This window comes from Harmonia axyridis, chromosome 1, assembly GCF_914767665.1.
Source record: "Harmonia axyridis chromosome 1, icHarAxyr1.1, whole genome shotgun sequence".
NCBI lineage: Eukaryota > Metazoa > Arthropoda > Insecta > Coleoptera > Coccinellidae > Harmonia > Harmonia axyridis.
The window spans coordinates 78,295,230-78,307,013 of NC_059501.1; positions in this window are offsets into that span (position 1 = coordinate 78,295,230).

The window sequence follows — 11,784 nt, forward strand, 5'->3', positions numbered from 1 at the left end:
TTACCTCGCAAAATACTCGAATACAAGAACTCGGATTTCAATCGAAAAAGATCCGATTGATCCACATTATAATCTCGCCAGCTCGTCACTCGAAACTTCTCGGTTCTCGAACAAAGCGAAAGTTTTTTTGACGAAAACAGCTCCATCTATCTTCCGTCGAGTCATCAATGGTAAATGGGGCTTTTATCTCTTTAAGGCCACTCCAAATCGACGGAAGAACTCCTTCGTCCGGAAGAGGATCCTCAATAGATTATCGAAACGTAATTGCATTGAAACAACATGCCACCATTAATTATCGAGTTTGTGTGTACTTTCCTCTTTTCAGACAATGTTATAAAGGCTGGATAGAGAATGCAGCTGAAAGAGAGAATAGGGGGATTCGACACTTGGTTGCTATTTTGTGATATTGAACGTTCGAACAATAAATCATGCTGGAAATAATAGAATTTTATTCTGAGAATCTACACAGAGTGTGCAGTGGGGTATCCCATCTTTCTGCTGGAATTTTTTTCGAGGATATACAGGGTAAGTCGATAGTTTTCGATCGGTCAATAACTCTTGAGAATTTCGAGCGCTAGGAAAATGATTCAAATTTCAACAGAATCGACAGTACTTAAGCTTAAATTATTTTTGTCTCTACAGGCTGGTCCGAAAGTGGTGGAACACGATACTTACGCTGTTTCTTTATATGAGAATGACCAATATTCCCTCGATTGAAATTCTGATTTCGAAATTCCCCACTTGTCATCATTTGCCTATACATCTGATACAATGATCTGAAGTAGAGATCATATCTTAAGAGCCTTCCACCAGATGTCAGTAGAGAGCTATAGTTTTCCAATTCCCACTCAGCGAAATTGATGCAATAAAGCCAGGTATCACGCAGGTATTCTCTCAGTTTCAGGAACTATAACTGATTCAACGTACGCACTATTCCAACTTCTATATCTCAAGGAAGTACTTCTTGATATTTTTCAATCCCAAGCGAGGTTTTTGTTGTTCCAATCCCACGGGAGGTGCGAGAATCCCGACACAATTCTCGCCGATGAATTGAATTCTAAATCTCAAATTGAACTAGTAATGGTTGAAATCTGAAACAGGGTACGTTTCGTTCCTGAAGTCTCGATAATAACTGAAAATGTTTCAGAAAATTATCTCTATTTGCTTCTCTAGATACGCGCATTCGCATCCCGACCAATGGCATACGACGAATTGACAAATTACCGAGTCTTTGAAAATTCCAGTAGCGTGACATGAATTGAAGCGTGCAAAATCATTGCAGGGTCTAACAGAAAATGAGGAGTGCAGATTCTGTGGGTAGAAGGAAGAAACTCCGGATCACCTGGTGACGGAATGCCTCGCCATCACTTCTTCTTCTTCTTGGAGTGCCTATTCGCGACGAATGTTGGCGAACAACATGACTATCTTCACTTTATCTGCGGCGGCACGAAAGAGTCCTGTTGTTGTTAAGGAGAACCACTGTCTAAGATTCTTTCTTCCTCTTCCTGGGCCTCGCTTTCCGTAAATTTTGCCTAGTAAAATTAGCTGCAACAGACCATATCTATGTTCATTTCTTGTTATATGCCCTAGGTATTCCAGCTTCCGCTGTTTGATTTTAGATGACAGTTTTCGCTCTTTCCCAAATCTCCTCAGAACATCCTTATTTGATACGTGATACACCCAGCATATCCGCAGTATTCTTCTATAGCACCACATCTCGAAGTTTCTTTATCGATGATTCCGTCAGTGTCCATGACTTAACGCCGTACATAAGCACCGAGAATATATAATAATAATAGTTTATTTGTATAAGGTATATTACATGAACAAATAAACAATAAGGTATAGCATCGCAACAAGCATATTTTAATTGAAGTTGATAAATCATGGCTTTTGAAGATCTTCGACATGTTACTGAATGATGCTCTAGCCTTCTCAATGCGCTGCTTCACTTCCCTCGAATTATCCCAGTCTTCATTCAAATTGGTATCCAGGTAGACATAGTTGTTTACTCTTGTTATTGGTTGTTGATTAACATATAGGTGTCCACCAGGAGTACGGTTTTTGCTGATTATCATGTATTGTCTTTTTTATGTTGAAATCGAGGCCGTATATTCGACTCATTTCCTCTACCCGTGAAATTAACCACTGTAAACCTTTCAATCTCTTCGCAATGATGACTGTATCATCTGCGTATCTAAGGTTGTTCGCCATCACTAGCCAACGCAAAACCTGCTTTGAAAATGAAATTTGTAGAAGTTGAAGCCATCCCAGATATTGAAGTTCATTAGAACTCTGGAACTGGAAGATGAGCTGTAAATCACGTTATGGAGAGAATAGCTCTGATGATGATACAATAGACCATTAGTTCGCAGAGGTCGAAGAGGAACCTCCTCAATTAAATCTAATCTAATCTAAAGAGTAAATAACCATTTTTCTAGAGCTAGGAAGTATATATGTAGAAATTGTAGGACTTAATTTCCAAAATTCCTTGTCAAAATCCTGTTCCAATACTTTAGTTTAGTTGAATTTTCTATCATTCTCAGGAACCCTTCAACAAGAAATTTCACACGTAACCTGAGATTTTGAACGAATTCAGCTTACACCAGCATTAACATATTCACTCCTGGTGATTTCCAAAAGCCTCTTGACTAAGAACCCAAACTCGCTACGTATCAACCTCCAAATAATCCCCATTTCTTCCAGCCAATCCTTCGATCCCGGATATTAATTCGATCTCCGCACAGACCGGCCCGAACAATTCGAGCATTAGCGGAAACCGAACAAAAGAACCATTGTGGCCGCCTTCGGGATGGCTGCCGGATCCATCGCCCACCCATAAATCGGCACAATCTTATCGCCATACCCCCCTTAGAACGGTAATTAAGAGTGACTACCCCCAAACATCCACAAATCTAAATCCGGGAATTTTCCCGAGTGTCTTTATTAAAGTGTTCCACGGGCGATTAATAACTTTCCGGAGCTGGAAGGAAATCAATGATGCATAAAGCACCGGAGTTAATTCAATTCAAATAAATAAATGGCTCGCAGTATTTCTGCAGATTCCGCAGGAATTTCATTCGAGATAAACACGGCCCGACCGGACCGACGGGAAGTTTGCTTGACTGGCTGGTAATTAGGCTCTTCTAATTGCGAACTCAGCAACTCTCTGCGGCTGGATTGGAGGGGAGGGGGTGTAGAAAACCATCGCGGCCCTCTCTGGACAGGAGTGGTCCGTTGGTGCAGAGATTCTGGAGATGGGCCCTTCAGAGTTTTCAGTTGAATCGGTCGAAACTGGAGTTTGCGAATAGGTGGATTCGGCTATGGTGATTCCGGTGAATGAAACGCTCTCCAGAGTTCTGGATCCTTGGGTTTATACCACGTTTAATTTGATATTATCGTCTCTTATCCTGGATTTGGGAACTTCATGTTGCCGTTCGCAGTTGACGTTCACTCTGACGTTGTGGTCGACCGTTTGCAGTTCGAAAAATTCAGCTTAAAATGATACAAAATGAGTTGGCATGTTGTCTGAATTCCATATCCTACACATTGTCTGTGTTTGTTCATGTCAATGGTCAATTCAACATCAGGAATTCGTATGAGTTTCATTTACTAAAAATGAAATTCTCCCGATAAACTGTACTTTGTTTTTTTGGTTGTGGTATGACTGTTATACCAAGAGATCTTAAATGCAGCTCATAAGGAAAAGGTGCAATTTCATTGAGGCATACAAATACTTACCAAGAAAAGTATTCTTGGAGTATCCATCTCATATATATAATTCGAGTTACTTCCAGTTTGATGCCTACAGATTAATGGTTTTGCTATGGGTAACCTCTCTAGTACAGCATTAGCAGAATTTGTATTGACCGAACTTATCACTAATGTTTGAAGAAACTGATATTTATTTTTACCTTTATCAGGCTGTATTGAGATGACAATACAAATTGCCAGTTTAGACAATTCTACCCGAAAATGCAGGTTAACTAATCATCAAATTTTAACGTTATCCATTCAAGTGTCCAGTCCACCAGAGAAAGAGAAAAATATAGTGCTTTGGCTTCTCTTGATCTGAGATTTATATTAGATCTCGTATTAGAAAGGTCTTATAAATTCCATAAAACCTTAATACAAGGAATTGTTAGCGGCGGTTGATATCATCTTCTTTGAATTAGTGCATTAATTTAATTTATATGGAGAAAGCTTGAATTGGTTAAGATTTCGATGAGTAATCATTCTATTGTGATTAGTGACAAATGCTAATGTTTTTGTGCTTCAATAATATTTGAAGCTTCACTCATTACTGGAAATAAAAAAAAATGGAAATGACTTTCTTTCATATGTTCTTGTTGAAACATTTGTATTTGAATTGAAATCTTAACAGCTGAAGAAGATTATTAAAAATGCGTTTTCAAAACGCCTGTTTTGGTTTTCCACAATATTGTGCGTAAGCTTGTGCGATCTAATTTCAACATTTGTTAGATACAACTATTCCAGATCCTTATTCAGCTTTTCCCTCCTTCAATTCATCTTCTTGACTTGACATCATTTTATGCTCTAGATTAATTGTGAGGTATTTCATTTCTAAAATTGTAGTAAATTGAGTAAGCGGATAATCAAATTTGAAGGAAAAAATCACTATTACATTCAGAAAGATTAGTATATTCCTACTGTGTGCTTTCTCCACGAATGTGAAAGTGAAATAAAAAAAATAAGTTTAATATCGAGAAACAACAATAGAAACTCAAAAACATATCTCAAACCTAAAAAACCTCTTCCATAATGACACATTTCATCAGTTTTACATTTCTATATTTTTCAATACAAAAATCACTGAACTATAAAACTCATACGACGCTCATTGAAAAACTCGCCACTTTATGGATCATTTCTGAATTTTGAACTCGTGGAAGAAAATCAATGGCTGTCAATCGGGGTCGCCGAGTCGCACCTCTTTGCGGATTTTTTTGAGACGCTCTTGGACGCAAATATAAACAGCTAGTGCCTCGGTTTGTATGATAGAGGGCCCACTTCTCAAGGATCTAGATATCCTTGTTTCATGCCCATATACTCCGAAACTTGAGCCTTTTTCTGATTTTAATCCATCGGCATACATATAAAGGACTTTCTGTCCAAGCGATTTACTAAGCTTATTGCACTTATAGAAGATAGTTGGTATCACTGTTGATTTTTCCAGGAATTCTGAGTCTAATTGATTGAGTATCCCCATGTTTCCAATACTGTTTCCCGGACGGAGATTCCCATCACGGGATATTCTTAAAGTTTCCGGTAGAATACATTTCTTCACATGTAGATGTAAGGGATGTTGATGGAGTATGACCTCAAGCGCTGCCATAGAAGTTGTTTCTATAGCTCCTATGACACCAATTCAGTCCAGCCACTGCAGTTTCTGAAGCCAGCTGCGTGTGGTGACCTGTTCAGTTCTTGTCCACCATGCTAGAGACTCAAAGGAGAAAATGGGGCGTACTTCTGCTATATAAAACCACAGTACCATATCCAGTTTCATGCCCCATGTCTTTCCAAAGCGTGCACTTGTATTATAAACACATGCATGACCCATCTGTCTCATTCAATAAATTCGAAGGACTGGAGATGGAATTATATTTTGATGGTTTTTACGTAACAAAATATCCCACCAAGAACAAAACTGACCGAGTCCGACTGATTTTACGAAATCTTAATTTTTTACCTGAACAGGACTCTGTTTCCTCTTCAGTCTGAAACCACGTATATTTCAAAACCAATATTCAAATTGCTGCATTAATTTCCCACGTAAACACTCCTAACAACCCATTCTCATTTCGGAACACGCTGTATCAAACATAATCTCGAGATTCCTTTTCTCCACGCCACAATTCCACGTAGCTGTAAGTTGAAAAGACCTCCTTTTTTTGCTCGTCGGGCAAGAAATCCGGTAGAAAGTGTGAATTCATTATTCGAAAAATTTTCTTACCGACCGTCGAGGCGAGGTCTTTCGCCGCCGCCGTTAAGGAAAGAGTTCTCTCGGCTCGGGAGGCATTCAGCCGGCAAATTTATTACGTAAGGTGGTCCTGACAAGGGGCTCAGGCAGCGAAGACGTATCGCGATAGAAAAATACAATGACCCAGGCCACTGGTGGCGTTTTGTTGGTCTTGGCGAGAAATACAGACTGGCTTCCTTCCATTCTGGGGGTTTATTCAGCTGGCGGTGTCACGGTATTCGGGGATTTTTATGGGCGACTCTTAGGCCTCTCTGCATGAATTACGTCAACAATTCAGCAGGAGATGGTTGGATGTTCGTGGAGATCTACGGGGTGGACTTAATTTCTTGAAGATTTGGAATGGTCGTAGAAAATGAGCTGAAGTCAGTAGGGCAAATTTGGAGGCAGGTAGGTGAGTTTTTTACTGAATTCACTACCACAATCAATCTGCTGAGTGACATGCCTTAAAATGATGTGATACTGCCAACACAATTTCATTTTCATAAAGAAACAAAAAAACCCCACAGATTTGGCAAAGATACGTCTTGATATTTTAGATAAATCCAATGACTGGAGGAAAACTTGGACCTTTTTTCTCTTTTGGAGTTAGGCTATTAGCCTTTTACTGCTCAATCCCAATATAATTCACCTCTGGTGAGGTATTTTGATCTGCTCTAACAGATGGCTACTATGCTACTCAGAAGGTTGGTGTTATCATTACACAATCTTTGTGCTAGTTTGGCTTTAACACACACTTCCTGAGGAAGTGCCTTTCTTAGGTTAGGTTAGGTGAATTGTTAGGGTTTTTGCGTGAATTTTCTATAGAAAAAAAATTTTTTGTCAAAAATTTTGTGCAAAATTTTCATTAGAAAAAAAAATTTTTTTGTCGAAAATTTTTTGCAAAATTTTCCATAGAAGAAAAAAAATTTCTTGTCGAAAACGTAACAACTAAACAGTTCTCTGAATTTATGACTGGAACTGAAACATCTCAATCCTGGTGATCTGCTGCAGATTTAAGATGGAGTTTGCTACGTAATATCTTTTTATCATAATTTTCTGTCTATAACTTGATTTCAAAATTGTGTCATTTAATTTTGCAATTTATACCTTTGAGCAGAATTTATCTCTGGTTTACTTCAGTAAACCTGGGACCCAACACAAATGTCATATATTTTTGAAATCAGGAAAAATTGAGCTTTCAAAAAATGACACAGAAATCTAGTTTTCCCATTAGAAAAAACATAACTTTGGGTTATAGCTTCGTGATTAAAAACCATTTTGGAAAGACGAGTACGCCACTGGATTCTACGTAAAAAAGTGCCTGTATAATGTTTTAATTTCAGAGCTCTATCATCAGTATTAGCGGAGATATAAATGTTCTTCGATGTTGCCATTTTTCCAATTTTCGCTTATAACTCGAAAACAAAAGGAGGTGGCCAAAAATTAATATTACCCTTGTTAGTTTCTCAGAAAAAGAGACTGAGAAGTGGGTATCAGATTTTGTCTATCTCCTCTGGTTTAAAAGTTGTAGTGCTAAAACATCGAAATTTGACCACCCTGTACATGTATCACTATGGAATGTTACTAATTTGAATTTTTAAGAAAAATGTGTGATACCGATTAGGTCAGGTATCTAATCTAGCAGTGAAGTGCTAGACCTACTCTCAGATATCTTCGTGTGGCCGTGTGGCATCAAAAAACGAGCGCTCAAAAGCTTTTTCACCAGAGCAGCTTCCAAAGGTGTTTTTTCTCTATCAGGAAAATTCATAGAGCAAACAAAGTCACCACCGCAAAACCATCGTTCAGCGTTCCTCGAACCGTGAAGAATTCCACTAGAACAAGGCTCGCCGATAAATCAATTTTATGAAGAAAACGGAATCACTCACCTAATCCACGTGACGGCACCTGACTAATCCCGAAATTTATCGCAATCATATCTAGCAGTCCCGATTTTTTCCGGGGAGGATGGTGGCACATAAATCTCATCGAATTCCCCGGCCATAACGATCCCGAAGAAACGAGGCGGTCGAGGAGGAACGGGCGCGATAAATTAGTATGAAAATCACATCAACAAAAAGGCAATATCCTATTTCCTCTAATCTTCGAGGCGCATAAATCAGGCCGGGCTTAAATTCATACGTCCTTTTCCGTTTCGCGAGAGCGGAATATTCCCGAGGTCCTGGCATCTCGGGACGTCGCGCCCGGGCGATACCTAATGAATCGTACAATAAACAAGACAGTGACAAATTCCTAATCGATATTTCCATCTATCTATTGAGATCGAAAACTGTCCCACCTTTCGTTCTCTTTCGATAAGCCTCGATGACGAATTGACAGCAGGAGCATTGATTGCTAGGGAAAATAAACAAGTGGGCGTAAAATCGATGTGAAGGTTACGGATGTTGATAATAGTCCTTTTGAAGAGTCGACTGTGGTGCCAATGGTACCGGGTTCGAAACCTGACTAGGTCATAAATATTGTAACGGGTGTTTTTTTTTCGAGGTATATAACTTTAAGTTGGCATTACTGTTCAAGATGGCGACGGATTTGACAGCTGTCAAGTGATTTATTCTCAGTTTGGTTTGGCAATTCATCATGAATAGACTCACGCCTGAACAACGCTTGCAAATAGTGCAATTTTATCTCGAAAATAATGGTTCTGTGCGGAATACGTATCGCGCATTACGTCCATTTTATTTTGTTTAGCGATGAAGCGCACTTATGGTTGAATGGCAACGTCAACACAAAACTGACGCATTTGGAGTGAAGCTAATCCTCATGTGTATATCTAAACACCTTTACATCCAGAAAAACTGACTGTTTGGTGCGCTTTATGGGCTGGTGGAATCATTGGTCCGAACTTCTTCAAAAACGATGATGGCCAGAACGTTACAGTCAATGGTGATCGGTATAGAGCCATGATTACTACCTTTTTTATTTCTGACTTGTACAACCATTATGTCCAGGAGCTGTGGTTCCAACAAGACGGCGCAACATGTCACACAGCTCGTGCCATAATCGATTTATTGAAAGACACGTTTGGTGACCGCCTAATTTCACGTTTTGGATTGTGAATTGGGCTCCAAGATTTTGTGATTTAACACCGCTAGACTTCTTTCTGTGGGGCTATGTAAAGTCATTGGTCTATGAGGATAAGCCACAAACCCTCGACCATTTGTAAGACAACATTCGCCGTGTTTTTGCCGATAAAGGGCCACAAATGTTGGAAAAAGTCATCGAAAATTGGACGTCCATATTGGACTACATCCGAGCCAGCCGTGGCGATTATATGCCATAAATCATATTTAAAATGTAATGCCACCAGATTATCTTGCGGATGAATAAAATTCATGTCAATCGAATAATCCATCGTTGTTTTATTGCAATTCAAAGTTCTATAGCTCTAAAAAAAAACACCGTTTACATATATTCCAACCGAAGATTCCTGAGGTCAAAGGAAACAATTTTTTCCTTTACCATTTGTTACACGTTGATAACTCCACGTTTTAATTGTGAATGGTGGTTAGAATCCTTGTGAAGAAATCCATCTCAGTGAGTTGTGTAGACCCTATGTCATAGTTCAACTTCTCAGTTTCTGAATTCTAATAAGTGTATACTACTAACTACTGAAAACTTAAGATTATTAACGCAATTCGAGTTCTGTATTGAATTGATGTTATAATGAAGCTCTCACGTTTCCTGCTGACAGGTTCGGCATCAGGATATTGTACGAATATTCTGATGAATCTATGTTGATCTTATAATATATTCCATAGAATTTAATCCAATGGCGTATGAATTTACCGTAGAATGGATAAAATCTATTTAAACAGGGTCGATTGTTATAATGTTATTTATTTCTCAGCTTTCTGTCACCAAACAGAGCGCTGAACTATTTCAGTACGATGTTTGTTGTTTTCAAATTTCGAGATAAATGAGTTCGACTTACAGATAACAAATTTGTGATCAAATTCAATTTTTTTCGTTTGATCAACACGATAATTTAGTGACCTGACATATGCAGTTCCACCAGAGGTTCTGCAAATATAGCCTCTCCAATTTTTGATTTCGCTCTCACTAAAACCAGAATGTGTAGATTTGGTTGTTCTTATTGGCTTAATATAATTGACGCTCCTCCGCATGCCGATTTGGTAACTTTCATTGGTAATTTTTCATTGTAATTTTTTTTATCTTTCTGATGATTTGCATAGACAAGTTTTGTACATAGATTGATAAAATTAGCATTTCCACACTGCTTTAGTTCGTTATCTGAGTAATTTTTTCTATTTGGATTGATCTGAGTATGCTATTCATATGAAGTAGTATCTGTCGATTGGGTCACTTTCATTACCCCAACTAGTACACGTGCTGCCGCGTGGCAATTGGATCATCCTTATTAGTGGGAGTTATGCTTATCTTTATCACTGGTTTGCGGGCTCTTAAGAGCCGTTAAGGAAAATTTAATCAAACACCTACGAAATATCCTGCAGTCAACGAAAAAATGAGAAATGTACTAGATGAGATGAGATATGCAGTACATTTTAGGATCAATTTCATCAATATTTTTACTAGTTTGTGCGTAATTATTATGAAAAATCATGTCATGATAGTTGATAATATTCTTTGCTAGTAGGACATAACATCATATGAAATTATCGAACGTAAGTGATGTGACAAAAAAAGCTATTCACGTCGAAAATTATCCGAAAGAATCGACATCGGAGTTCAATATAATCTCATATAATATTATTTTCAACTCGAGGGTTTAAAACGCGTGCGTCCATGGTTGCGGCATAACATCAAATGAAAACTGAAAATGCCTTTTTTCGGAATTCTTCAAGTAAGATTGGAGGAACTTAACTACTTAAACAAAGTGTTTGCGAATGGTACTAGTGAACTTCATTCAGCTTGATTTATTTAATCAGAATTTCTACACCGATTTGAAATATATAATTTACAATAAGGATTCTATCAAGAAGAATATATTCAATTTCCCCTAGAATTTTCATAGTTCACGGTTTGGAACGTGTAGAATGCAAAAATCGAGTAAAAAATGTCATCACTCTCCAGAGTTTTTCTAGGAAATTATTAGTACTATTCACATGGAATTTAATATACGAATTAGATGGTCTTCCCTGCTCTAGAACTAGAACATAATCCATGATTTTCAAAAGCCAAATATCCAAGAATCAGTGCATTAACGATCAAGTGAACTCTCTATCGAATAAATAATGTCCTGCTTCATTCAGTAGTTCTGTGGAAAACTGCTTCTGAGAAGAGACTGAGTAAAAGTCGTATTGAATCCCTTCTCAGAAATTATTCATTCTTGCCTACTCTTGAATGGAATCCATATATGTCTATCAGACTCGCCCATTCCGTTTTTTATCATGTACTCCGGTATATGCAACTTTATAGAGCAGAGTAGAAGTTTCTGACAATAGATTATTGATCCTACTTTCCTCAGTACTGTTCAACGAATTACATTATTTCCGCATATGAAGAGATATGCAAGATGCAAAATTTTAATTACAAAAAAATCACAAAACATATTTGAGATCAAAAGAAATTTTTTTTAATGACAATCAATTTAATGGCAGATGACATCCCTCTTTAACTGCCGCAAGCTCATCTTTGATATCATTCTAGGAAATTCCTTCTTCCATATATGAATCAGTTGTTAAGAGATGTGTCTTTTTGAAGAAGGAACCATTATTTCTTATATTTTTTTTTGAAATTCCAGAATTTTTCACTAACTCTAGGAATTGTTGGTTTTTTGATCTGGTTGAAATTCAATGTTCACACTA